Source organism: Benincasa hispida, chromosome 11 (assembly GCF_027475165.1).
Source record: "Benincasa hispida cultivar pf3 chromosome 11, pf3_genome.v1.1, whole genome shotgun sequence".
Taxonomy (NCBI): Eukaryota; Viridiplantae; Streptophyta; class Magnoliopsida; order Cucurbitales; family Cucurbitaceae; genus Benincasa; species Benincasa hispida.
This window is the reverse complement of record NC_143488.1, coordinates 58,920,410-58,945,229: the sequence shown is the minus strand read 5'-3', so window position 1 is coordinate 58,945,229 and position 24,820 is coordinate 58,920,410.

Below are 24,820 nucleotides of genomic sequence, written 5' to 3'. Positions count from 1 at the left end.
TAGGAGTTCATCTAGTAGGTTGGTTCCACCTCAAGAGTTGAGGGAACCTTGGCATAGTGGGAGGGTTGCGAACCTGCTCGTTCACTATCTGGGTATCACGAAAATCCTTGCTATGGTAGCAGATGGCGACGTTAAGGATTCGTTGTCTTATCAGAAGGAAATGGAGGATGTTGATAGGGATGAATGGGTCAAGGACATGGATCTCGAGATGGAGGCGATGTACTTCAACTCAGTATGGGATCTTGTAGATCACCCTGATGGGGTAAGACCTATAGGTTTTAAATTGATCTACAAGCGCAAACAGGGTGTTGATAGGAAGGTACAGACCTTCAAGGCTTGACTTGTGGCAAAGGGTTATACCCAGGTAGAGGGATCGACTATGAGAGACTTTCTCGCGTCGATCTGTATCTTCCTATCCATTGCAGCTTATTATAATTATGAGATTTGGCAAATGGACGTCAAGACGGCCTTTCTGAATGGTAATCTTGAGGAGACCATTTACATGGTACAATCCGAGGGATTCATAGCCCAAGGTCAAGACTAAAAGATTTGCAAGCTGAATCGGTCCATTTATGGACAAAAACAGACGTCTCGATCTTGGAACATACGGTTTGATACTGCGATCAAGTCCTATGGCTTTGACCAAAACATTGATAAACCTTGTATCTACAAGAAGATCATCAACGCGTCAGTAGTCTTCTTCGTGTTGTACGTAGACGATATACTACTCATTGAGAATGATGTAGGTCTACTGACTGCAGTTAAGAACTTGCTAGTGACCCAATTCCAAATGAAAGATTTGGGAGAGGCTCAGTTTGTTCTTTGTATATAGATCTTTCAGGATCGTAGGAACAAGTGCTAGCACTGTCTCAGGCATTGTACATTGACAAAATGTTGCTCAAGTACTCGATGTAGGACTCCAATAGGGGCCTACTGGCGTTCAAGCATGAAGTCACTTTGTCTAAGGACATGTGTCCTAAGACGCCTCAAGAGGTTGAGGAGATGAGACGGGTCCTATATGCATCTGTCGTTGGCAGTTTGATGTACGCAATGCTTTGTACTCGTCCAGACATCTGCTATGCTATGAGCATAGTTAGTAGGTATCAGTCTAACCCAGGCTAGGGTCACTGAACTGTAGTGAAGAACATGCTGAAGTATCTTCGGAGAACAAGAAACTACATGCTCGTGTATGGATCTAAGGATTCGATCCTTACAAGATACACAGATTTTGACTTTCAGACTGATAAGGACACTCACAAGTGCACATCAGGGTCAGTCTTTACTCTTAACGGAGGAGCTGTAGTGTGGCGAAGCACTAAGCAGGGGTGCATCGCCGACTCCACTATGGAGGCGGAGTACGTAGCGGCTTGCGAAGCTGCTAAGGAGGTCGTATGACTCAGGAAGTTCTTTATAGAACTAGAAGTTGTTCCAAATATGTCTCGGCCCATTACCCTATATCATGAAAATAGTGGGGCAGTGGCAAACTTCAAAGAGCCAAGGAGTCACAGGCGCGGCAAATGATAACGGGCAAAAATGCACGTTATCATAGTGCTAAGTTCTTAAACAATGTTGGATTCCGTTGATAGAATGTGTTAAATTGTGTCCATTAAGAATAAATTCTATAATATTGGTGTCGCATGCATCCAACGCATTAGAGCAGTTGGTCTTTATATTTTTGTGCATAATATGTGTTAACACAATGCAAGATTGCGATCATAGGAATACATTGGTCGAGCGTAACTTCACCGCAAGACTTTGCGTTGATCGTGCTCGCATACATTCGCCCAAGAAGAATCACCACAACTTGGTCAGCGCAACATGGTGGGCACATCCGGGTGAAAGGATAATTAAGATCGATGGGACAGAAAGCTGACAGCAGTCGGATTCAAATTAAATTGACAGTCGATAACAATCACAAAGTACATCTAGCTTTATCGGTGACAATTATTCAGCGCATCAGTCAGGAATTAAAGCTTTCCCATCCGTACAACTGGGAGAGAGAAGCCACCTTTCACCTTTGATGCCCTATAAATACCAAGTGCATTCTTCAGAGAAGGGGTTAAGCAACTGATTACTTCATCACTTTATAAGTTCACGCCTCTTTCCATAGTTTCCTTCATTTTAAGGCGGATGCGAGGAAGTAGGTGTGCTGGTAGATTGTTCCGGCAAGCTTCTAAAAGCACTGGAAGCACCAAGACAAAGAGAGGGTCGATGCCTGTGGAAGCGAGAAAATTTGTAGATTAGAATAGAGATTCAGTGCAAAAAGCGTCGGGCAGTAAGGAATTGCTAATTGCTACCAAGCTCTCTACCTTTACTTTCCATTGTCCTTTTATACTCAACTCAGTTATAAGAATGGAATATCTTTCTCTATATCTGTTCACTCTCTGTTATTCACGCATGAGTAGCTAAATTAGTTGAATGGGTTGAGAAATAGTTAGCTAGCAAAACGAGGGTAGTCTAAAGACAAGATCTAGACTTGGAAGGTCAGGTCAGGTCAAAATCTAGGTTTGGAAGAACCAGATTAGAACACATAAACGGGAGATAGGCGCTTAGGAATGAGCACTATTTATTATTAACGCATCGCATGCATCTTAGCAATAAGGTATGGTTGTATGCGGCCACCTTGCTTCATGCATTTGCATCAACGCATAGGACAAGAGTAGAGACTTAGGGATAAGCTCTATGGATAATTTACATTCAACACATGCGTCCTAGACTTAGAATCATCGCATTTACATTGGGAAATGACTTGTTGTGCATAGTTGTAACATGATCTCAAGGTTTGACGCATTCCCGAGTCACGCTAGCTAAAATACCTTCTCAACCCGTTCACTGCATACTAATTGCATCTATCAACGCAACTATCTTTATCAAATCACCGCCTTTATTTACTTCTTTTTCATCAACCCAAACAACTAACCAACAATTTATTTAACTGGTTACCGCAAGTTTTCATAAAATCACCAACGCAACTATTTTCACAAGTCCCTGTGTTCAACCCTAGACTTACCAGGAAACTCAGAGGAATTTACACTTAGATTCCACTGGGAAAACTTGAGTGCAAAACACAATCCATCAACGCATATCATCCACATTTCCATTCAATAAAATTAAGTATCAAGTTTTTGGCGCCGTTGCTGGGGACTTCGGCAAAATAGTTGTTAATGGTAATTTTTTTGAATTCTTTGCAGAACTCTCAATCTCTGATGAACTACAACCCGGAGATTGAGAGAACATTTTGAAGGAGACTAAGAGACCACCAATAGCAACCATAATCTGACAAAGAAGTAGCAGAGCAGCCTGGAAATGGAGCACCAAACAACAACAACAATGTCATGGAAAATCCGATTCTATTGGCAAACGATCGCAATAGGCCCATTAGGGACTATGCATCGCCAAACCTCTATGATTTCTCTCCGAGAATCATGAGGCCTGCCTTAGACGAAAGTAGATTTGAAATGAAACCGGTGATGCTGCAGATAATCCAGGCTGCAGGTCAATTTAGAGGAAGGCGTGGTGAGGATCCGCATGCCCACCTTCGAAGTTTTATTGAAATATGCAATACTTTTGTGTTCCCGAATATCTCTGCTGAAGAAGTTCGACTAATGCTGTTCCCATTTCCTCTCTGTGATCAGGCTAGGAAATGGGCTTATTCGCTCGAACCAGGAGAGATCACTTCTTAGGAGCAGGTGGTGGAGAAGTATATGAAGAAGTATTTCCCATCTACCGAGAATGCAAGACGAAGAAATCTTATCACTAATTTTGAACAAGATATGGACGAATTGCTTAGTGATGCTTGGGTGAGGTTTAAAAGGTTGATCTGAGATTGTCAGCATAATGGGCTGCCAGACTGCCTTCAAATGGAAATTTTCTATCACGGTTTGAATCTTTCTTCGTAAACCGCTACCAATGTGGCAGTAGCTGGTGGTCTGCATGACAAAACGTACGACGAGGAGAAGAATATTCTGGACCGCATCTCCAAGAACCATGAAGACTGGAGGGAGAGTGACCAGAGATTAAGACTCAAGGATTCTGATGCAAATAATGGTGCTATTGTTTCATTACAAAACCAACTGACCGCAGGGATGAATTTGATTCAAGGAATGGTGATCAGCAGCCCAACACCGCAAGGTGAGCAAATCAACGCAATAAGTCAAAACACCGCAAGGTGTGCGACTTGCGGTGATGGGCATGCGATGGAGGATTGCCCGCAAAATCCACAGTTTGTTTATTTTGTAAAGAATAACCCCTTTTCAAACACTTACAACCCCGAGTGGAAAAACCACCCCAATTTTGCTTGGAAGAATCAATAACAAAATTTTTAATCTGTGGCACAAAAAGAAGGATCACCAAGATTCTTCCAATGCAACAACGGTCAACAGAGCAACCCAGAAAGTAGCTCACAACAACAACCAAAATCTTCTTCTCTAGAAAGCCTATTGAAGCAATATATAGAGAAAAATGAGACAATGCTTCAAAGTCAGGCTACGTCCATCCACAACCTTGAATTGCAAATGGGCCAGTTTGCGAATGAGCTCAAAAGTAGACCGCAAGGGTACTGCCAAGTTCAATCGAGCTTCCACGCAACCCAGAGGGATCAGGAAAGAAGCAATGTCAGGTTGTGACACTGCGCAGTGGAAAGATTGTGGAAGGAGAAAAGAAGGAATAGAACAAATGAACTCCCATCGCAGCTGAGCCTGAGATTGCGGAAACGCAAGAAGAAGAAAAAGAAAATGAAATAGTAGAACCTGAAGTTACGTCAACCTCAAAGTCAAATGAAACGGGAACCGTGAAAGTTCAGTTACCACCCTTCCTTCAGAGGCTAAGGAAGAAGAAAAATGAAGAGGTATAGTATCAACGCTTTCTGTCTATGTTAAAACAATTACATGTTAATATTCCTTTCAGTGAAGCGATTGAGGAAATGCTTGCCTATGCCAAGTTTCTAAAGGACATGGTAATTAAGAAGAGAGGCGCTAGAAAATTTGCCACGGTGGCACTAACGCAAAGTTCCAAATCTATTATCCCACCGAAGATGAGTGATCCTGGGAGCTTCACTATTCCTTGCTCCATAGGAGGACTCTATATTGAGCAAGCCCTATATGACTTTGGGGCCAGCATAAATTTGATACCGCTGTCAATCTTTCAACAATTAAATGTGGGGCAACTTGTGCCCACACCCGTGGCTCTCCAATTGGCTGGCAGATTTCTAGTTCATCCAGAGGAAAAAGTGAAGGACATGTTGATCACGATTGAAATTCATTTTGCCAGCTGACTTCATCATCCTAGATTATGAGGCCGAAAAATATGTGCCCATCATTTTGGGGCGACCTTTTCCATCAACGGGTCGCGCTCAAATTGATGTGCACAAGGGAAAATCACTTTGAGCATAAACGGACAAAAGCTTAAGTTAAATATAATTCGTGCCATGAAATTTCCTAATGAGGAAGACCTGCAAGATTCTGAAGATGACCTAAATATGATTGAAGAAGAAAAATCTGATGAAGAGTATGAAGAAAAGGATGCCAATGCATTCGTAACTGCCTGCAATGTGATCGTAGCAAAAACAAACAAAGAAGAAGGATCGATCGCAACACAAGAAGAAGAGCTGAAGGAAGAAAGAAAAATAACGCAACCTTCTCTCGTGAAACCACCAACACTTGAATTGAAAACCCTACCAACACATTTGAAGTGCATATTTTTGGGGCAGAATGAGAAGCTGCCGGTGATAATTTCCTCTGCGCTCAACGCTGATCAGAAGAATGCATTGATGAGAATTCTCAAGAAACATGTGCAAGCAATCAGCTAGACCTTGCTGACATCAGAGGAATTAGCCCCGCGCTACATGCACCACATTCATCTTGAGGACAACCATAAAGCAACCATTAAAAACCAACGCAGACTTAACCCTGCGATGAAGAAGGTCGTCAAAAAGGAGATTATCAAGTGGCTGGATGCGAGCATTATCTATCCCATTGCAGATAGCACGTGGGTCAGCCCCGTGCAATGTGTGCTGAAGAAGGGCGGAATGACAGTAGTCCCCAATGAGAACAATGAATTAATACCGCAAAGAACCATCACTGGATGGCGCATCTGCATAGACTACTGCAAACTGAATGTGGCCACAAAGAACGATCACTTCCCTCTGCCATTCATTGATCAAATGCTAGGTAGACTAGCAGGGAATGATTTTTACTACTTCTTGGATGGATATGCCGGGTATAATCAAATCATGATAGCTCCTGAAGACCAAGACAAGACCACATTCACCTGCTCATATGGGACATTTTCTTTTCGCCACATGCGGGTTGGCCTCTGCAATGCGCCAAGCACATTCCAAAGGTTCATGATGGCGATCTTTTTAGATTATCTCGAGGATTCAGTAGAAATATTTATGGATGACTTCTCCGTTTATGGGAACACGTATGAAGTTTGCCTAGCCAATTTGGAGAAAATTCTGAAGAGATGTGAAGAGACGAACCTGGTGCTCAATTGGAAAAAATGTCACTTCATGGTGAAAGAGGGAATAGTGTTGGGACACAAGGTTTCTCGAGAAGGGTTGAAGGTGGACAAAGCAAAGATCGATGCAATTGAAAAGCTTCCACCTCCAACCAACGTGAAGGCTGTGCGAAGCTTCTTGGGGCACGCTGGATTCTATAGACGATTCGTCAGGGACTTTTCTAAAATAGCAAGACCACTGAGTGCGTTGTTAGAGGCGGACAGAAAGTTTGAATTTGACAACAATTGCCTCAACGCATTCTGAATTTTAAAAGACACGCTGATTACTGCAACCGTCTTGATTGCACCGAATTGGACACTGTCGTTCGAAATCATATGCGACGCAAGCGAGTATGCGATGGGAGCCGCACTAGCGCAAAAGAAGAAAACTATTTTGCACCCCATCGCATATGCAAGTAAAACTCTGAACCCTGCTCAAATTAATTATACCACCACTGAAAAAGAGCTACTGGCTGTGATTTTTGCATTGGAAAATTTCTGGGCATATCTCTTGGGAACTTAGGTACTCATTCACACTAATCACTCGACAATCAAATATTTGATGATAAAGAAGGACGCAAAGACAAGGTTGATTAAATAGGTTCTCCTCCTTCAAAAAATTGATATCGAGATAATTGATCGGAAGGGGACAGAGAATCAAGTTGCGATCACTTGTCCAGACTGAAAAATCCTGAGGTTGACCGCAATGAATCTAAAGTGAGTGTCTTGTTTCCAGACGAGCAGCTGTTCCACATAGAAGAATTGCCTTGGTATGCGGACATCGTTAATTATTTGGTTTGTAAACAATTTCCTGAAGATTACACATACCATCAACAGAAGAAGCTCAAGCATGAATGTAAACATTATTATTGGGATGAGCCGAATCTATTTAAAAGATGTGCAGACCAAATCATTCGATTATGCGTACCAAACGCTGCTCAACAACGCATATTGTCACAGTGCCACGATTCGCCATATGGAGGGCACTTTGGGGGACAATGTACTGCAGCCAAAGTTTTGCAAAGTGGATTCTTTTGGCCTTCATTATTTAAGGATGCTGCTGACTACGCAATGAAATGTGATTGGTGTCGACGCACCGGCAACATTTCATGGAAGAACGCAATGCCGATGAATACTATCTTGGAGATGGAACTATTTGACATATGGGGGATTGATTTCATGGGACCATTCCCTACTTCGTATGGCAAGCACTATATTTTATTAGCTATCAACTATGTCTCTAAGTGGGTAGAGGCAATTGCATGCGCCGCAAGTGATGCAGCGGTAGTCTCCCAGTTCCTCAAGAAGAATATTTTCACTCGTTTTGGCACTCCCCGCGCCATCATAAGTGATGAGGGATCACACTTTGTCGATCACAATATCAAGGAGTTGCTGCGAAAGTACAATATCCTCCATAAGGTGGCCACCGCATACCATCCGCAAACAAATGGTCAGGCCGAAGTGTCCAATAGAGAAATCAAGTTGATACTCGAGAAGGTAGTAAAGCCTTCGCGGAAAGATTGGGCAATGAAGCTTGATGATGCGTTGTGGCCATACTGAACCGCATTTAAAACACCAATAGGTATGTCCCCCTATGCATTGGTATTTGGCAAGGTGTGTCATTTGCCTCTGAAGCTGGAGTATAAAGCATTGTGGGCGGTCAAGAAACTGAATTTTGATTTGAAGAAAGCAGGGGAAGCGCAAAAACTGCAGCTGGTCGAGCTAGAAGAATGAAAGGTCAACACATATGAGAATGCGAAGATTTATAAAGAGCGCACCAGGCGCTGGCATGATAAATGCATATGCGCTAGAAACCCCCAAGTTGGGCAGAAGGTCTTACTCTTCAATTCAAGATTACGACATTTTCTAGGAAAATTAAAATCACGCTGGTCCGGTTCCTTCACCATCAAAGAAGTATCTCCACATGGTGCGGTGGAACTGATCACCGAGGATGGCAGTCGAACATTTAAAGTTAATGGACAACGGATCAAAGCATATTGCGAAGGAGATTTCTAGCCAGAAATAGCCTTCGCAAAGTTGAAAAACCCAGACTATCCCTTACTCAACTCTTGAATATTTAACTCTTCGTCACTTTGCTACCATATGTATTTTACTTATTTCTCTATTTTCTCTCTAAAAAAAAGTAAAAATAAATAAAATAAAATAAAAATAAGATATATATATATATAAAAAACACTTTTTTTTGTTTGAAAATCATTTGACCCTCTCTTTGTCTGTTTGCAATAATTAAGGCACAGGATTGCGAAGGAGCAAATGATCTCACTCCACCACCTCAATCCACAGAAGCAAAGATCGCCGCAAGGATGGATGCATCAATATTCAATGCGGGCGACAACGCAAAATTTGGGGGTGTACTCTTCCTTATTTTTATTTCAAATTTTGCGCTATCACATTGCATTTTACTTTTCAAAGTTTCATCACTGAATCCTCCTTGATTACCGCAATCATATTACAAGTAAATAACTTTAGTGAGTTACCGCATGTTGTTCTTTGCCAAGTAAGATTTCAATGATGAAAAATATGCTTCTATCTCTTTCGTATATACTAGAGTCAAGTAAATCTTAAGATAGTCACCTAATGAAATATTTCTCGAAGTTAGGGGTTTGCTAGCTTTATTTCAAACTCCCTTTACAACGCATTCTTTGACCATCGCATGACTTATTTTAATTCCTTTTGGCAATGAGAACATTGTCGTATTATAAATTTGGGGGTGAGGTATTTATTTTTGACCTTTATATAAAAAAAATATTTGAGAATAACAACTCCACTATCAATGCAATGGGAAACCCATGTTGATAAGAGTTAAGTTGTGAAAGGCACTTACCCGTAGTTGGATGTTCGCATGACACACGTGGGGGCAAGCCAAAACGAAAGTAAGTCACCAGGATCAACGCATAAATCATTGACCGTAACTCCACTACCAAATCGGTATGAATTTAGTTTGAGAAAGAATGCATTGCTCGTAGTTGGATGTCCGCATGACACATGTGGGGGCAAGCCGAAACGAAGGCAAGGCACTCCAATCAGTGCAAGATCAGAAAAAAATAACAATGAAGAAAATTTTTTTGTGCAAGGATAAATCATTTGACACCCCGGTGGAAAATTTTCTTTTTGAAATAAATCATGCAATGTTCTAGAATTTAGTAAAATCCTTTTGGAAGTTAAGCTTGCAATCCCTATGTCATAGAAATATTTTAGGAAGAGATTTGAATAAAATTTAAGGAAATTCTGGCATATAGGATTTGAACAAAGTATCCTTGAGAAATCTAGGGAAGAAAACTTTGGGGTTAACTTGCTAAAGGAATCTTTAGCTTATGCTTGAGGACAAGCATTGTTTAAATTTGGGGATGTGATAACGGGCAAAAATGCATGTTATCATAGTGCTAAATTCTTAAACATTGTTGGATTGCGTTGATAGAATGTGTTAAATTGTGTCCATTAAGCATAAATTCTATAATATTGTGGTCGCATGCGTCCAACGCATTAGAGCAGTTGATCTTTATATTTTTGTACAGAATATGCGTTAACGCAAAGCAAGATTGCGATCATAGGAATGCATTGGTCGAGTGCAACTTCACCACAAGACTTTGCGCTGATCGTGCTCGCATACATTCGCCCAAGAAGAATCACCGCAACTTGGTCAGCGCAACATGGTGGGCGCATTCAGGTAAAAGGATAATTAAGATCGATGAGACAGAAAGCTAACGGCGATCGAATTCAAATTAAGTTGACAGCCGATAACGATCACAAAGTACATCCAGCTTTATCGGTGACAATTATCCAGCTCATCAGCAAGGAATTAAACTTGTCCCATCCATACAACTGGGAGAGAGAAGCCACCTTTCACCTTTGATGCCCTATAAATACCAAGTGCATTCTTCAGAGAAGGGGTTAAGCAGTCGATTACTTTATCACTTTATAAGTTCACACCTCTGTCGATAGTTTCCTTCAATTTAAGGCGGATGCGAGGAAGAAGGTGTGCTGGTAGATCATTCCGGAAAGCTTGGGAAAGCACCGGAAGCTCCAAGACAGAGAGAGGGCCGACTCCTGCGAAAGCGGGAACATTTGTAGATCAGAATAGAGATTCAGTGTAAAAAGCCTCGGGCAGCAAGGAATTACTACCAGGCTCTCTACCTTTACTTTCCATTGTCCTTTTGTACTCAACTAAATTATAAGAATGGAATATCTTTCTCTATAACTATTCACTCTCTGTTATTCACGTATGAATAGCTAAATTAGTTGAATGAGTTGAGAAGTAGTTAGCTAGCAGAGTGAGGGAATTTTCATCTTTGTGATTATCTTGTTTATGTATGCTTCATTCGTCTATTAGAGATACTCGAGAGGGTAGTCTAAAGACAGGATCTAGACTTGGGAAGGTCAGGTCAGAATCTAGGTTTGGAAGAACCAGATTAGAACACATAAACGGGAGATAGGCGCTTAGGAATGAGCACTATTTGTTATTAATGCATCGCATGCATCTTAGCAATAAGGTATGGTTGTATGCGGTCACCTTGTTTCATGCATTTGCATCAATGCATAGGATAAGAGTAGAGACTTAGGGATAAGCTCTATGGACATTTTGCATTCAACACATGCGTCCTAGACTTAGGAGCATCGCATTTACATTGGGAAATGACTTGCTGTGCATAGTTATAACATGATCGCAAGGTTTGACGGATTCCCGAGTCATGCTAGCTAAAAGACCTTCTCAACCCATTCACTGTATACTCATTGCATCTATCAACGCAACTATCTTTCTCAAATCCGCCGCCTTTATTTACTTCTTTTTCATCAACGTAAACAACTACCCAACAATTTATTTAACTGGTTACCGCAAGTTTTCATAAAATCACCAACGCAATTGTTTTCACAAGTCCTTGTGTTCGACCTTGGACTAACCAAGAAACTCAGAGGAATTTACACTTGGATTCTGCTGGGAAAACTTGAGTGCACAACACAATCCATCAACGCATTCAATAAAATTAAGCATCAGCAAAACATATAGTGTGGAAGTATCATTTGATCCGCAAGATAGTGCATCGAGGGGACGTGATCGTCACGAAGATCGCTTTGGAGCACAATGTTGCTGACCCGTTTACGAAGGTTCTCACGGCTACAATGTTTAAGGGTCATCTACGGAACATGGGTCTACAAGATCGCTCGCGGCTGGACTAGGGCAAGTGGGAGTGTACTAGGCTTTTATGCCCTAGTTTATTCTTTTGTACTATTTTTTATGTACACCCCACTTCGCTTTAGAAAAAGTGGGAGATTGTTGGGTTTGATGCCCTAAAGTCTCGTGTCCTGAATTTGTACGAACTTGTGTTGTATAATATATGATATTTTACTTCACATCTTGTTTTTGCTCAGTTGTATGTTTTATTTGCTTTACCACAAACCAATAAACATAAAATCCCTTGTTATCTGTATGTAACTTAAGCATGTATGTGGTGACATACAAGTGGATCATGTCTTGATTGATAACCAAAATGGTCTGTAGTATATGGATATAGGAGGGAAACCTTATCCCGGTAACGCTGCGAATGCGGCCCGCTTTGTGGAATGGTCACAAGTGTTGTGACTTGTGACAGATGGTCTGATCTTGATCATTCGTGTAGGGGACATGCGAGCAAGAGCGTCCTATACAAAGAGTTTGTATAAAACCTGACCACGAAGTGTTAACATCTCGTTATGTAACACCGTTCATGACAGAGACTTCACTTCACTATGATGACCATAGGTAACATGACCTCAATCCTGAGTGAGTCGGGAACTTTTACCATTGAGGGCGGTCCTTTGATTTGTATGGGTGCAAGTGGCCAGGTCTCTGATTCAAACCTACCATTTTGAGGATTCATCTGATTTGGTAGCTGGTAGCTTAGCTACACAAGATGGAATTCACTCCTTCCCCGAGGCAGAGGTAAGTAGATAGATAGCTCCCTTAAGGGTTGATTACAGGGCTTGAACGATGTGGCGCCACACATCTCGTCTTGGCCCGAAAGGTATTCATACATAGTTGGACTATGTTATATTGTTCATTAGTGGAATCAGTAGTACTTAAGGAGTGAGATGTAAATACAGGGGCAAAACGATAAATTGGCCCAGCTGTACTTACGAGCATGTGTGAAGGGTCATTGTACTCATGATTAGTTATATTCGATGGACACAAAAATGTATTTGTGGTAAGAAGAGTTCAGCTGTTGGTCTTTAGTGGAATGCCTGACAGTTAACGAATGGTGGATCTCGTGGCAAAAGAGTTTAGTTAGCTATTCACGTACCATTAGAGCTTCAAGCCATAGGTCCATTAGGTTTCCTAGGTAGTTTGAAATGTTCAAATAGACAAGAGGGAGTTCGATTATATATGATCTAATTGGACTGGTTAATTATATATGATATAATTGACTAAATGTATGAGATGCATTATTTTGGAGAAAATTAGATATAAATATGATTTATATCAAGTGGAGGAGAAATTACTATAGTAGATATGTGATATCAAGCTATAGGGTAAGAATATAATATGATTATATTCATTAATTATTAAATTGGTTAATTATAGGTTGAAAACCTCTCCTCGGTCGTGCGTTAGTGGGAGAATCCAAGGTCAGTTATTGTAACCGAAGAATAAAATGAAAATTTGTTTCATTTTGCAAAAAGTTCGAAAATTCGCAATTGGTGTGAAAATGTAACGATCACCTAGCTTGAGAGCCTATACGATAGTCGCTCATTGTCTAAACGATCGCACATCAGTGTCTAAACGATTGCACGCCCCTCCCTAAACGACCACTTAGCTTTCATAAACGATCGCATAGCGTGTCGTGTTTTCTAAACGATCGTCTACCTTTTATTAAACGATCGCTTAGTAAAACCTACATGATCGTGTAGCTTCTTCTAAACGATATGCACACTTGCTATACGATAGCTCTTTCTCTCCCACTTGCTTATCGTCTACACGATCCGTCTTTTCTTCAACCTCTACCAAATTCACCAAAGACCACTTTGGATTCTTACTCCGAGAATACCAAGGGCTCCAACTGGTGGTGTCGTCCCCACTGTTCACTTGTTCGTGTAGACGATCGTGTTGTTGCAGCCGACTGGTTTGCTGGGCGATAGAGTGTGAGTAGAGGTTCTTCCACTGCTTCTAAGTTCAATGTGTGAAGAGGGTCTTGAACTTGTATGAGAACTCTTTTCCTTATTTTTTAGTGTTTGAAGCATGCCATTAATTAGTGTTAATTTGCATAACTGTTTGTTGGAATGTATGTGTTGTATTTTGGTCACGATGAAATCGGAAAGATCCGAACGCGCTCATGGATGCTTTTCGTTAAGAGTTCCTTCATAAATAACTTAGGAAAAATTCGACTACTGATTTTATCTAAGTGTTTGTTTAATTTTCTCAAACGCAAAGCTTGTCTTTGATGATTAAAAAATTTTGATTGAAGTCTCAACTCTTTAATAGACTTCGATCAAACTTGCATGCATGTAACAAATCTATCTAATTCACCTTTCCAGGTAGGGGTGCGATGTTTCCATCAACTTAAATACCCCAATCTAGCCAGAACCCACCTTAGACTAAATGTCTCTTATAGATACATTTGTTACATATTTAATCTTTTATTAAGAATCAATTTAATCCTATTAAACCAATTAAAATATTATACTAAGATTTCTAATCTCATTAGAAATGTGATCTTAGGTCTATCTAAATCATATTTTAAAATAATTTTAAAAATGATTATAGCCTAAAGTTTGCATGCAACTCTTAATTATTGATTTTATTTCTAATTTCATTTAGTTATAATGATTATAAATAAATGACACAATTAAAACATCCATTGCATGCTTGACATAGTTTAGTTAATCATAACATTTATAAATTAATACAAGGTAATATCATGCTTCATGCAATCTCCATTCATTACTAATATATATAACAATTATATAACTAGGTAATGAATCATACTATAGCATACTTTTATACATTCATTCAACCATATATTGTAACAATTATAATGATGCATGGATATGTTGGATTTTATGTCCTAAAACTCGTAGTTTGTAAATTAATAAACATATTTTGTTTTGTTTTTTGATAAAATTGTTATTGAAATTATAATCTTAAATCCAATAAACTAAGGTCTTAAGGCTATTTATTGTAGTTTGAACTTTATGTAGTGACATAAATGTGGATCAAGTTCAAATATATAGCCAAAATGGTCTATAATATAGGGATAAGGTTGGGTGCCTTGTTCTGGGGACACTATGGATGCGACCCACTTTGTAGTTAGTACAAACGATGTAATCCTGAATCGTTTATATAGAGATATGTGAGTGGGGGCATCCTATGCAATGAGTTTGCATAAGATTGAACCATGAAATAGTCACTTTTTACGTTTTAAATGCCGTTTTATTTATAAAACTTACTATTTTGATAATTGATGACCTAGGTAACTGATGCTTGGTTTTATGAAGTGGAAATATGGATGCTATGCGTTGATGAAATTTCGTTGTGCACTCAAGTTTCCCCAGTGGAATCCAACTATAAATTCCTCCGAGTTTCCTGGTAAGTCCAGGGTCGAACACAAGGACTTGTGAAAACAGATTGCGTTGGTAATTTTTATGAAAGCTTTGCGTTAACCAAATAAATTAATTGATGGTTTGTTGTGATTGCGTTAATGAAGATAAATAACAAATGTGGCGGATTTGAGAAAAGGAAGTTGTGTGATAGATGCAATGAGTATACGATGAATGGGTTGAGAAGATCTTTAGCTAGCGTTACTTGGGAATGCGTCAGACTATGCGGTCATGTTACAACCATGCACAACAAGTCATTTTCCAATACAAATGTGATGCTCCTAAGTCTAGGATGCATGTGTTGAATGCAAAAGTGTCCATAGAGCTTATCCCTAAGTCTCTACTCTTGTCCTATGTGATGATGAAAAATGCATAAAAGCAAGATGACCGCATGCAATCATATCCTATCTCTAGGATACATGCCATGCGTTGATAACAAATAGTGCTCACTCCTAAGCTTCTATCTCTTGATTATGCGTTCTAACCTGGCTCTTCCGAACCTAGATTCTAACCTGACCTTCCTAAGTCTAGATCCTATCCTTAGACTACCCTTCCAGTATCTCTAATGGACGAATGAAGCATACATAATACAAGATAATCGCATAGCATGAAAATTCCATAGTTGTGCTAGCTAAATGCTTCTCAACCCATTCAACTGGTTTAGCTACTCATACGTAAATAATAGTGAGTGAATAGATATAGAGAAGTAAATTCCATTTTTATAAATGAGTTTGAGTACAAAATAACAATGGAAGTTAAAGGTAGAGAGCCTGGTAGCAATTCCTTGCTAACCGAGGCTTTTACACTGAAGTCTCTATTCGGTTCTAAAGATGTTCTTGCTCCCGCAAGAGTCGGCCCTCTCTCTGTGCTTGAAGCTTCCGACGCTTCCCAAGCTTACCGGAACGATCTGCCGGCATAACTTCCTCCCTTGCGTCTGCATTAAAATGAAAGAAAACTATGAACAAAGACGTGCATATGAACTTCGAACTAAAAAATGGTGAACTGATCAATTGTTATAAAATGGACTTCATTTTATTTTATGTGAATCTTTATTTGGTATAATATATTTCACAGGATTTCAGATCAAATTTTAAAAAATTACAAACGATATATTAAATTTTATCCATATAGGAAATTGAATTGTTTATCCATATAGGATCCCCCGACGCGGCGTCGAGAATTAGGGAGAACTCCAGACGCCTATAGGGCATCGAAAGTTAGGGGGAACTCCGGACGCCGATTTAAGGCATTGGGAGTTAGGGGGAACTCCAGACGTGGCGTAGCCTGTCGGGAGTTTCCCCTAACTCCCGACATCACATAGGCATCCGGAGTTCCCACTAACGCCCGACACCATTCAAAAGTTCACTGGGAGATCCTCTCCCGATGAATTTTTCCCGACCGAACTCCCGACGACCTTTTATGCGTCGGGAGATACTCTCCCGATGAATTTTCCACACTCTTCTGACGATATATGGTGTCGGGAGAAGCCAGAATTCCTGTAGTGTTTTCTGAAGGCTGCCCTTGGTATTTTTAGATCATCCATGGTGAAAGGCGGCTTCTTTCTCATGGTTGTACAGATGGGATGGCTTTAATTCCTAATTGATGTGCTGAATATTTGTCACCAAAAAGCTGAATGTACTTGTGATCATTAACGGTTGTCAACTTAATTCGGATTCGATTGTCATCAGCTTTCTGTCCCATCGTGCTTAATTAGCCTTTCACCAGATGCGCCCACCATGTTACACTGACCAAATTGCGGCAATCCTTCTCTGGCGAATTTTTGCGAGCACGATCACCGCAAAGCCTTGCGGTGAGTTGCGCTCGACCAAAGATTTCCTATGATCACAATTCTTGCATTGCGTCAACGCATATTCTGCACGAAAATACAAAAATCAACTGTTCTAATGAGATGAACGCATGCAACCGCAATATTATGAAATTGATGCTTAATGAATGCAAATTAACATATTTCATCAATACAATCCAACATTGTTTAAGAACTTAGCACTATGATAATGTGCATTTCTACCCGTTATCATTAACTTAATCTTAATCCTGAGCTAACTATGGACTTCTGTTCACTCAAAATTATCCTTAGATCTACATAGGTGAAGGCAACTCATTATCGCTGGCCCAATAAGCCTCCCATTTTAGGGGTAAGATCAGGTGGATAGCTAGGAATATAGGGTGCAAGATGGAATTCACTCTTACTCGTTATAGGGATAGTAGATAGGTTGTTCCCTTTAGTACTGAATCCAGGTCTTGAACAAGGGGCCCCACCCTCTCCTTTGCCCAAGAGGGGTTCGGTTTGTAGGTTGGACCTTAAACAAATTGTTCATTAGAGGATCAGTGGAACTTAAGGAACAAGATGTAGTCTTAGGGGTAAAACGGTTTTTATGACCCAGCCGAGATTACGAACAACCTGTGAAGGATTAGCTTACTTATCATGGTTATATCATATGGACACAAATATATCTATAATGAGGGGAGTACAACTACAGGACTATAGTGGAATGACTCGTTAGTTAACGAATGTTGATTAGCTCCCTCTAAAAGAGTTTTAGCCAGCTAATCTCGGATCATTGGAGCCCATGATCTATAGGTCCATTAGGTTTCCCTAGTAACTTATATGGAATAAACTTAGAACAGTATAATAGAATAATTCGAATTGTTCGAATTAGGTGAAGAGAGAGAAACCGACAAGTGCATGTGATATAGTAGTCGATTTTTAGTTTAGAGATACAGCTTTTAATATTTAAATGTGATTTAAATATCAAAAATATGAATATGTTCATATTCGAAAGATCGAAAATAATGGAAATGGTCAAAGATGTCAAAAGTCAAAGAGTTGACTTTTGACTTTGAAAAGTCAACTTTGATCGACCTTATATCAAATGTGATTTGAATTTCAAGAAAATGAATGTGGATTCATGCTCGGGAGGTCAAAATTAGTCAACACGAAAAACTCATAAAAAGTCAAAATGTTGACTTTTTGGTCAAAGTTTGACTTTGACAAAATGACTATTTTGTTCTTTGACTAAATTTAGTGGGAAAATCCAAACTTTTGTTGGATAATTCCACTAACAAAATAATGGGCTAGGTGTTGGCTTATAGTGGAGACATTAAGCCCACTTAGATAGTGGATTCTAGGTGTTGGGTTTTTATGAATTTGTTTCATGCAATTTTGCATGGCTTTTTTCTATAAATATGGGCTTTTCAATTTGGATCAAAAACATTTTCCATTTTGCCAAAAAAAATTTCTAAATTTGAGCTGAAAAAATCACTACTTTGGAGAAAAATTAGAAATCCAAACCCAACCCAAAATTCCATCTATTTCTCTCTCTCGGGTTCTTCATCCATCGGGTCCAACAACCCGATTCTGAGTCCAGAGGATAATAGGTCAGCTCTAGTGGTGGTTCGGAAGAGTTTGGGTCGAGATTCAGCGAGGAAAAGCATTGTTCGGGAGCCACAAAGGTTGTGTTCTATCCATGTTAATTTACTATTTTTTCCCCTTCATTTGCATGCTAATTTCCTTTTAATTAAAAGTAATTAGAGTGTAATTAGATCCTTATTCTACTGCATATGTCTCGTGCTCCATCAGGATATATTATAATGCATGCATACATATACTATAACATTTATATTATATGATGCATGAGCATGCTAAATAATTTAAATCATGCAGATACATATATTATAACACTTATAATATAAAATGATGCATGAATATAAATGCATAACCTATGTAGGTTTTTAAAAATATATGACACACAATATGACATATAATAAAAAAACATATATCATATGTATATTTAATATAAACAGTTAGTGGATCGGGAGAGCCTAAAAGAAAACTTAAAAGGCTAATTGTTACATGAGTAAGAGTCATCTGGTTCTAAATAGGTGAACCATGCCTTGAACCACTCGAACCGAACTACACTTCAATGAACTCTCTGCAGTGATCGTGTAGCAAACTTGTTGTGCGATCTTATAGCAAATGGTACACAATCGTGTAGCAAAATCTACACAATCTTGTAGCATTAGCCACACGATCGTGTAGCAAAAGCTATAAGATCATTTAGCAAAAGCTACATGATCGTGTAGCAAAAGCTATAATATCGTTTAGCAAAAGCTACACGATCTTGTAGAACTACTTCGTCTTCTTCTTTTCTTCTTTGAAGCTTCCTAGGAACAGCATGAGTGATTCAAAACAATGAATTACAGACTCTATAGTATAATTATACCAAAAATAGAGGCCTTTACAAACCAAATTTGTAAACGAAAATAAGCTTCAAAACTTAGTATCCTATCCCGAAACATCCATCAACAAAACCACATTCACAACCATTCATCGCATGAACGTTAAAAAGAATGTAGAGTATGTAGAACCCACCATCACTATAAAATCGATTCAACAAAAAAAAAAAAAAAAGAATTTGGGATCAGTAAACCAGCAACCTGGCTATGATACCAACTGAAGGATCCCAAATTGAAGGGAACTGTGAGCAGAAGAAAGATCGTCCCAAATCCATTTTTCTTTAAATGTACATTTTACATTAAATAAAGAACTAGATATGCATTTATATAAATTACAACATGCTATTAAAAATGTTTTAGAAACCTTCAAGAATCCCTTGAACGACACACGAACACCTTGAAGACTTTCTTCAAGAAAACCTTGATCAAGAGAACGAACACTACCACAAAAACTTCTTCTGTATTCTCAGGTAGAGAACCCAGGAATGGTGGGCTCTAGTTATTTTGGAATAAGGGAATTTTAATAGAAAGGAGGAAGGTTTGAAATTTTTCACCAACAACTCAATCTTGCACACAAAACTCTTCTGTTGTTTTCCAATGTCAAAATCGAAGAATAGATTGTGGAAGAAAGAAACTCTCTCTTGTCTTTCAAAAAACCAAAATACCACAACCACCCACTTACGTGGGTGGAAAGAAAAGAGAGGGAGGCTCCCTTGTTTTTATTCCAAATAAAAGAAAAATGATATTTAATATATATAAATATAAATATGATAATTAATTTATCATATTATATATATCTATATATATATATATATAGATATATTAAATTATATGTTATATCAAATATAACATATAACTTATAGATTCAATATTATATCACAGACAATATAACCTATAGTTTCTTTTCTCTCTTATATGGTATTTAATATAAATTACATTTATATTAAATTTAACTATTATGAATCCAATTCATATTAATAATATTTGAATCTTATTCAAATATTTATTTCCTCTTAGTTAAGCTATAATATATCAAATGCAATAATTATATCACATATAATTAAAATAACTTTATTATAACTTTATTAATTTGAACAATTCAAATTAATCCAAAAACTGATTCTCATTTAATCCTATTGAGCTACCATGGGGACCTCCTAGACCTGTAGCTTGAAGCTCCAGTGGTACACGAATAATTAATTGAACTCTTTAATTAAATTATTCCCCATCCGTTAATTTTCGGACACTCTACTAAAGACCGACAGCTACATTCTTCGCACTACAGATTTATTTATGTGTCCATTGGATATAACCAATCAACAGTACGATGACCCTTCACAAATTGCTCGTAACTACAGTTAGGCCAAAACTACCGTTTTCCCCCTATAGTTACATCTAACTTCTTAAGTACCACTAATCCCACTAACGAACAATAGATCATAGTCCAACTATGACTAAACCCCTCTCGGGCTAGGAGAGGGTGTGGCGCCACATTGTTCAAGCCCCAGAATCAGCCCTTAAGGGAGCAATTTATCTACTTACCTCGACCACGGGGAAGGAGTGAATTTCTTCTTGTATAGCTGTGTTCCCAGCTTCTCAATCAGACGAATCCCCAAGATGGTAGGCTTGTTGAGTCGGCGATCTGGCCACTCTCACCATACAAATCAAAGGACCACCCTCATAGGTAGGAGTTCACAACTCACTAAAAATTCAGGTGATGTTACCTATGGTCATCCTGGTGAAATGTAAGTCTATTATAAACGGTGTTATATAATGAGACTAAGCATTTCGTGGTCCAGTCTTATACAAACTTCTTTGTATAGAATATCCTCGCTCACATGTCTATACATGAATGATCAGGATCAAATCATTTGTAGCATTTTACAACAATTATAACACCTACAAAGCAGGTCATACTCGTAGTGTCACAAGGATAAGGTACCCAACTTTATCCATCTACTACAGACCATTTAGGTTATCACTTAAACATGATCCACCCGTATGTCTCTACATACATGTTTAAGTTACAAGATAACCTAAGATAACCTTGGATGTTAGTTTATTGGTTTGTGGTTAATGCAACAAAAAATATGGAATAAAATATCATATATTTTATTAAATAGCCAATGAGTTTGTTCGATACATTTACAAACTATAGGACCTTAAGAGATTTAGGGAATCAAGCACAATGAACTTAGAAATATATCTATAATGCGAAGAGTATAGTTATCGGTCTTTAGTAGAGTGATCAATAGTTAATGGAAGTTGATTAATCTAATTAAAAAGTTTAATTAATTAATCAAGTGCCATTGAAGCTTCAATTTATAGGTCCATAAGGTCAAATTACTAAAGAGAATTAATTATATAAGATATAATTAATATTTTGTGTGTGTGTGTGTGTGTGTGTGTGCGTGCATGTGTGCGTGCGTGTGTATGTGTGCAGGCGTTCATGCGTGCGTGCGTGTGTGTATGCGTGTGTGTGCGTGTGTATGTGTGTATGTGTGTGTATGTGTGCGTGCGTGCGTGCGTGAGGCATGTGTGTGTGCGTGTATGTGTGTGCGTGTGTGCGTGCGTGTGTGTGTGTCTGTGCGTGTGTGTGTGCGTGTGTGCGTGTGTGTGTGCGTGTGTTCGTGTGTGTGTGTGTGTATGTGGGTGTATGCATGTGTCCGTGCGTGTGTGCGTGTGTGCGTGCGTGTGTGTGTGTCTGTGCGTGTGTGTGTGTCTGTGCGTGTGTGCGTGTGTGTGTGCGTGTGTTCGTGTGTGTGTGTGTATGTGGTGTATGCATGTGTCCGTGCGTGTGTGCGTGCGTGCATGTGGTGTGTGTGTGTGTTGTGTGCGTGTGTGTGGTGGTGTGCGCGTGTGTGTGCGTGTGTGCGCGTGTGTGTACGTGTGTGCGTGTATGCGTGTGTAGTGTGTGCGTGCGTGTGTGTGTGTGTGTTTGTGTCTGTGTGTGTGTGTGTGTGTGTGTGCGTGTGTGCGTGTGTGCGTGTGTGTGTGTGTGTGTGTGTGTGTATGTGTGTGTTGTGTGTGTGTGTGTGTGGCATGTGTGTGTGTGTGTGTTGTGTGTGTGTATGTGTGTGCATGTGTGTGCATGTGTGCGTGTGTGCGTGCGTGTGTGCGCGCGTGTGTGTGCGCGTGCGTGTGTGTGTGTTTGCATGTGTGTGCACGTGCGTGTGTGTGTGTGCGTGCGTGCGTGTGTGTGTGCACGGGTGGATAGTCCTTTTATTTATATGGGTGACAGTAGTCTGTCAACTTTATAAGCCTACTCTTTTGGGGAATTGTCCGAGTAAGGAGCTGGAAACATAACTACACCAGATGGAATTAACTTCTTCTCATCTTTAGGATACTCAGATGAATTGTTCACTTAAGTATTGACTCCGAGTCTTGAACAATGGGGTCCTCCTTGTCACTGGTCTAAGAGGGTTTTATTTATGGTAGAACCATAAATAGGTTGTTCATTAGAGGATCAGTGAGACTTAAGGAGCTATATGTAATTACAAGGGTAAAAGGGTAATTTGACCCTAATGTAATTAGGAGCGATTCGTGAAGGGTCGACTTACTGTTGATTGGTTATATCCATGGACACAGAAATATATATATAATGCGAGGAGTGCAACCGTGGGTTTTTAGTGGAGCGACCTAAAGTTAATGAATGTTGATTAATTTAATTAAAGAGTTTAATTAATTAATCTTGTATAAATGGAGTTTCTATTATGTAGGTCCATTAGGTCCTCTTACTAGCTCACTAAGGGTAAAACAAGAATCATATAATTTTGGATTAATTTGAATTGTTCGAATTAAATAAGAGAATTAATTGCATCATATACAATTAATATAATGTATATAGATACATTTCAATTTAGAATAAGATTCAAAATTATACTTTATTACATTAGAGAATATTGAATTTGAGTAAGATTCAAATATTAAACAATATGAATGTGATTCATATTATATATATAGGTTAAATTAATATGAATGAGATTCATATTGAATTTGTAGGTTATATGAGAGAAATAAATATTTGAATAAGATTCAAATATTATTTATATGAATGAGATTCAAATTAAACCTCTAGGTTATGTGAGAGGATATTATTTGAATATGATTCAAATGAAATTAAATATATGATATATACTTTGCTAGTTAATTAATTGTTAATTAATTAATATTTATTTAACTATATATATTAAATTTGATTTGATTTAATGTGTGTGTATATATATATATATATATATATATATATATATATATTAAATTAATGTGTGTGTATATATATATATATATATATATTAAATTAATTATTAAATGAAAATAACCCCCAAAGGGAGTTATTCTACATATTGGTCGAGTGGAATTATAACTTCTCCTCCAACCAATTCAATCTTCCATCATTCTGGTTTTTCAAAGAAGTGTTATATGATTTTAAGTACACAGAAGAAGGGTTCTTTTGTAGATTTTAACTCTCACACACACATGATTTATCTCTAAAAGGTTTTACAGAAAAGTACTATGTAAAATTTTTCTCTACCAAATGTGAGATCCTACCATCTCAATCTTGTCGAAGAATAGCAAGAAATCACAAGTGGTAGTGTCTAGTTCGTGGCTGTACGTGGGCGTCGTGCCTGTTTGTGTGGTTTTGGAGAAGGATTTTTTTAATAAAGTATTCAAGGGTAAGTCTTCTCATTCCTGTAAAAAGTATGCTTATGACAATATGTTTGTCCTCTTCTTTCTTTGTTTTTCATGAATTTCCAAAACGATTTTCAAAGGCACACGCGTTCATGCATTTCCCTGAGGATTTTGATTCCTTCTCAAATACCCCTACCTTTTATTTGTCATTTAAAATTAAAAAAATGATTATCGGTTACGTTATTTACCTCTTCTCATTTCCCCCTCTAAAATATGTAGGACCAATATGACAATCCTAGAGGGGGGAGGGGAGGAGAGTGAATGTGTTTATTAAAACTAATTAAAATTTTTTCCTAATGTAGGCCAAATTAAGCAAAATAATATACTTTTTGAAAATAAGTAATTTAAATAATGGATTATACATATCCATTCACTTTAAATGACCAATAAAGTGACATAAACAAATTCAAGCATCCAATTTAATTTTCATAACAAGGTTGGTAACATAAACATGCACAGATAAATTCAGCCAACCTAAATAGACAAATGTGAACAATTAATTTCAAAAATAAATTATAGCAATTAACTTCATGCGAATAAAATATAATAATAAATTAATTACAAAATTAAATATGAGAGGGATAGTGAAATTGACACAAGAAATTTATAATGGTTCGGTACAACCGACCTACATCCCCTTCCCAAACTCCTATTGGATATGTCACTCACACTTGACTCTTTCTACGGCTTAGAGTCAGACCTCTACAACATTCTTTTTTCAGACGCAAGAACAAAATCGATCATTTCCAAGATCAAACCGTTAAAACCAGTCTTTTCCCAAGACGAAAAA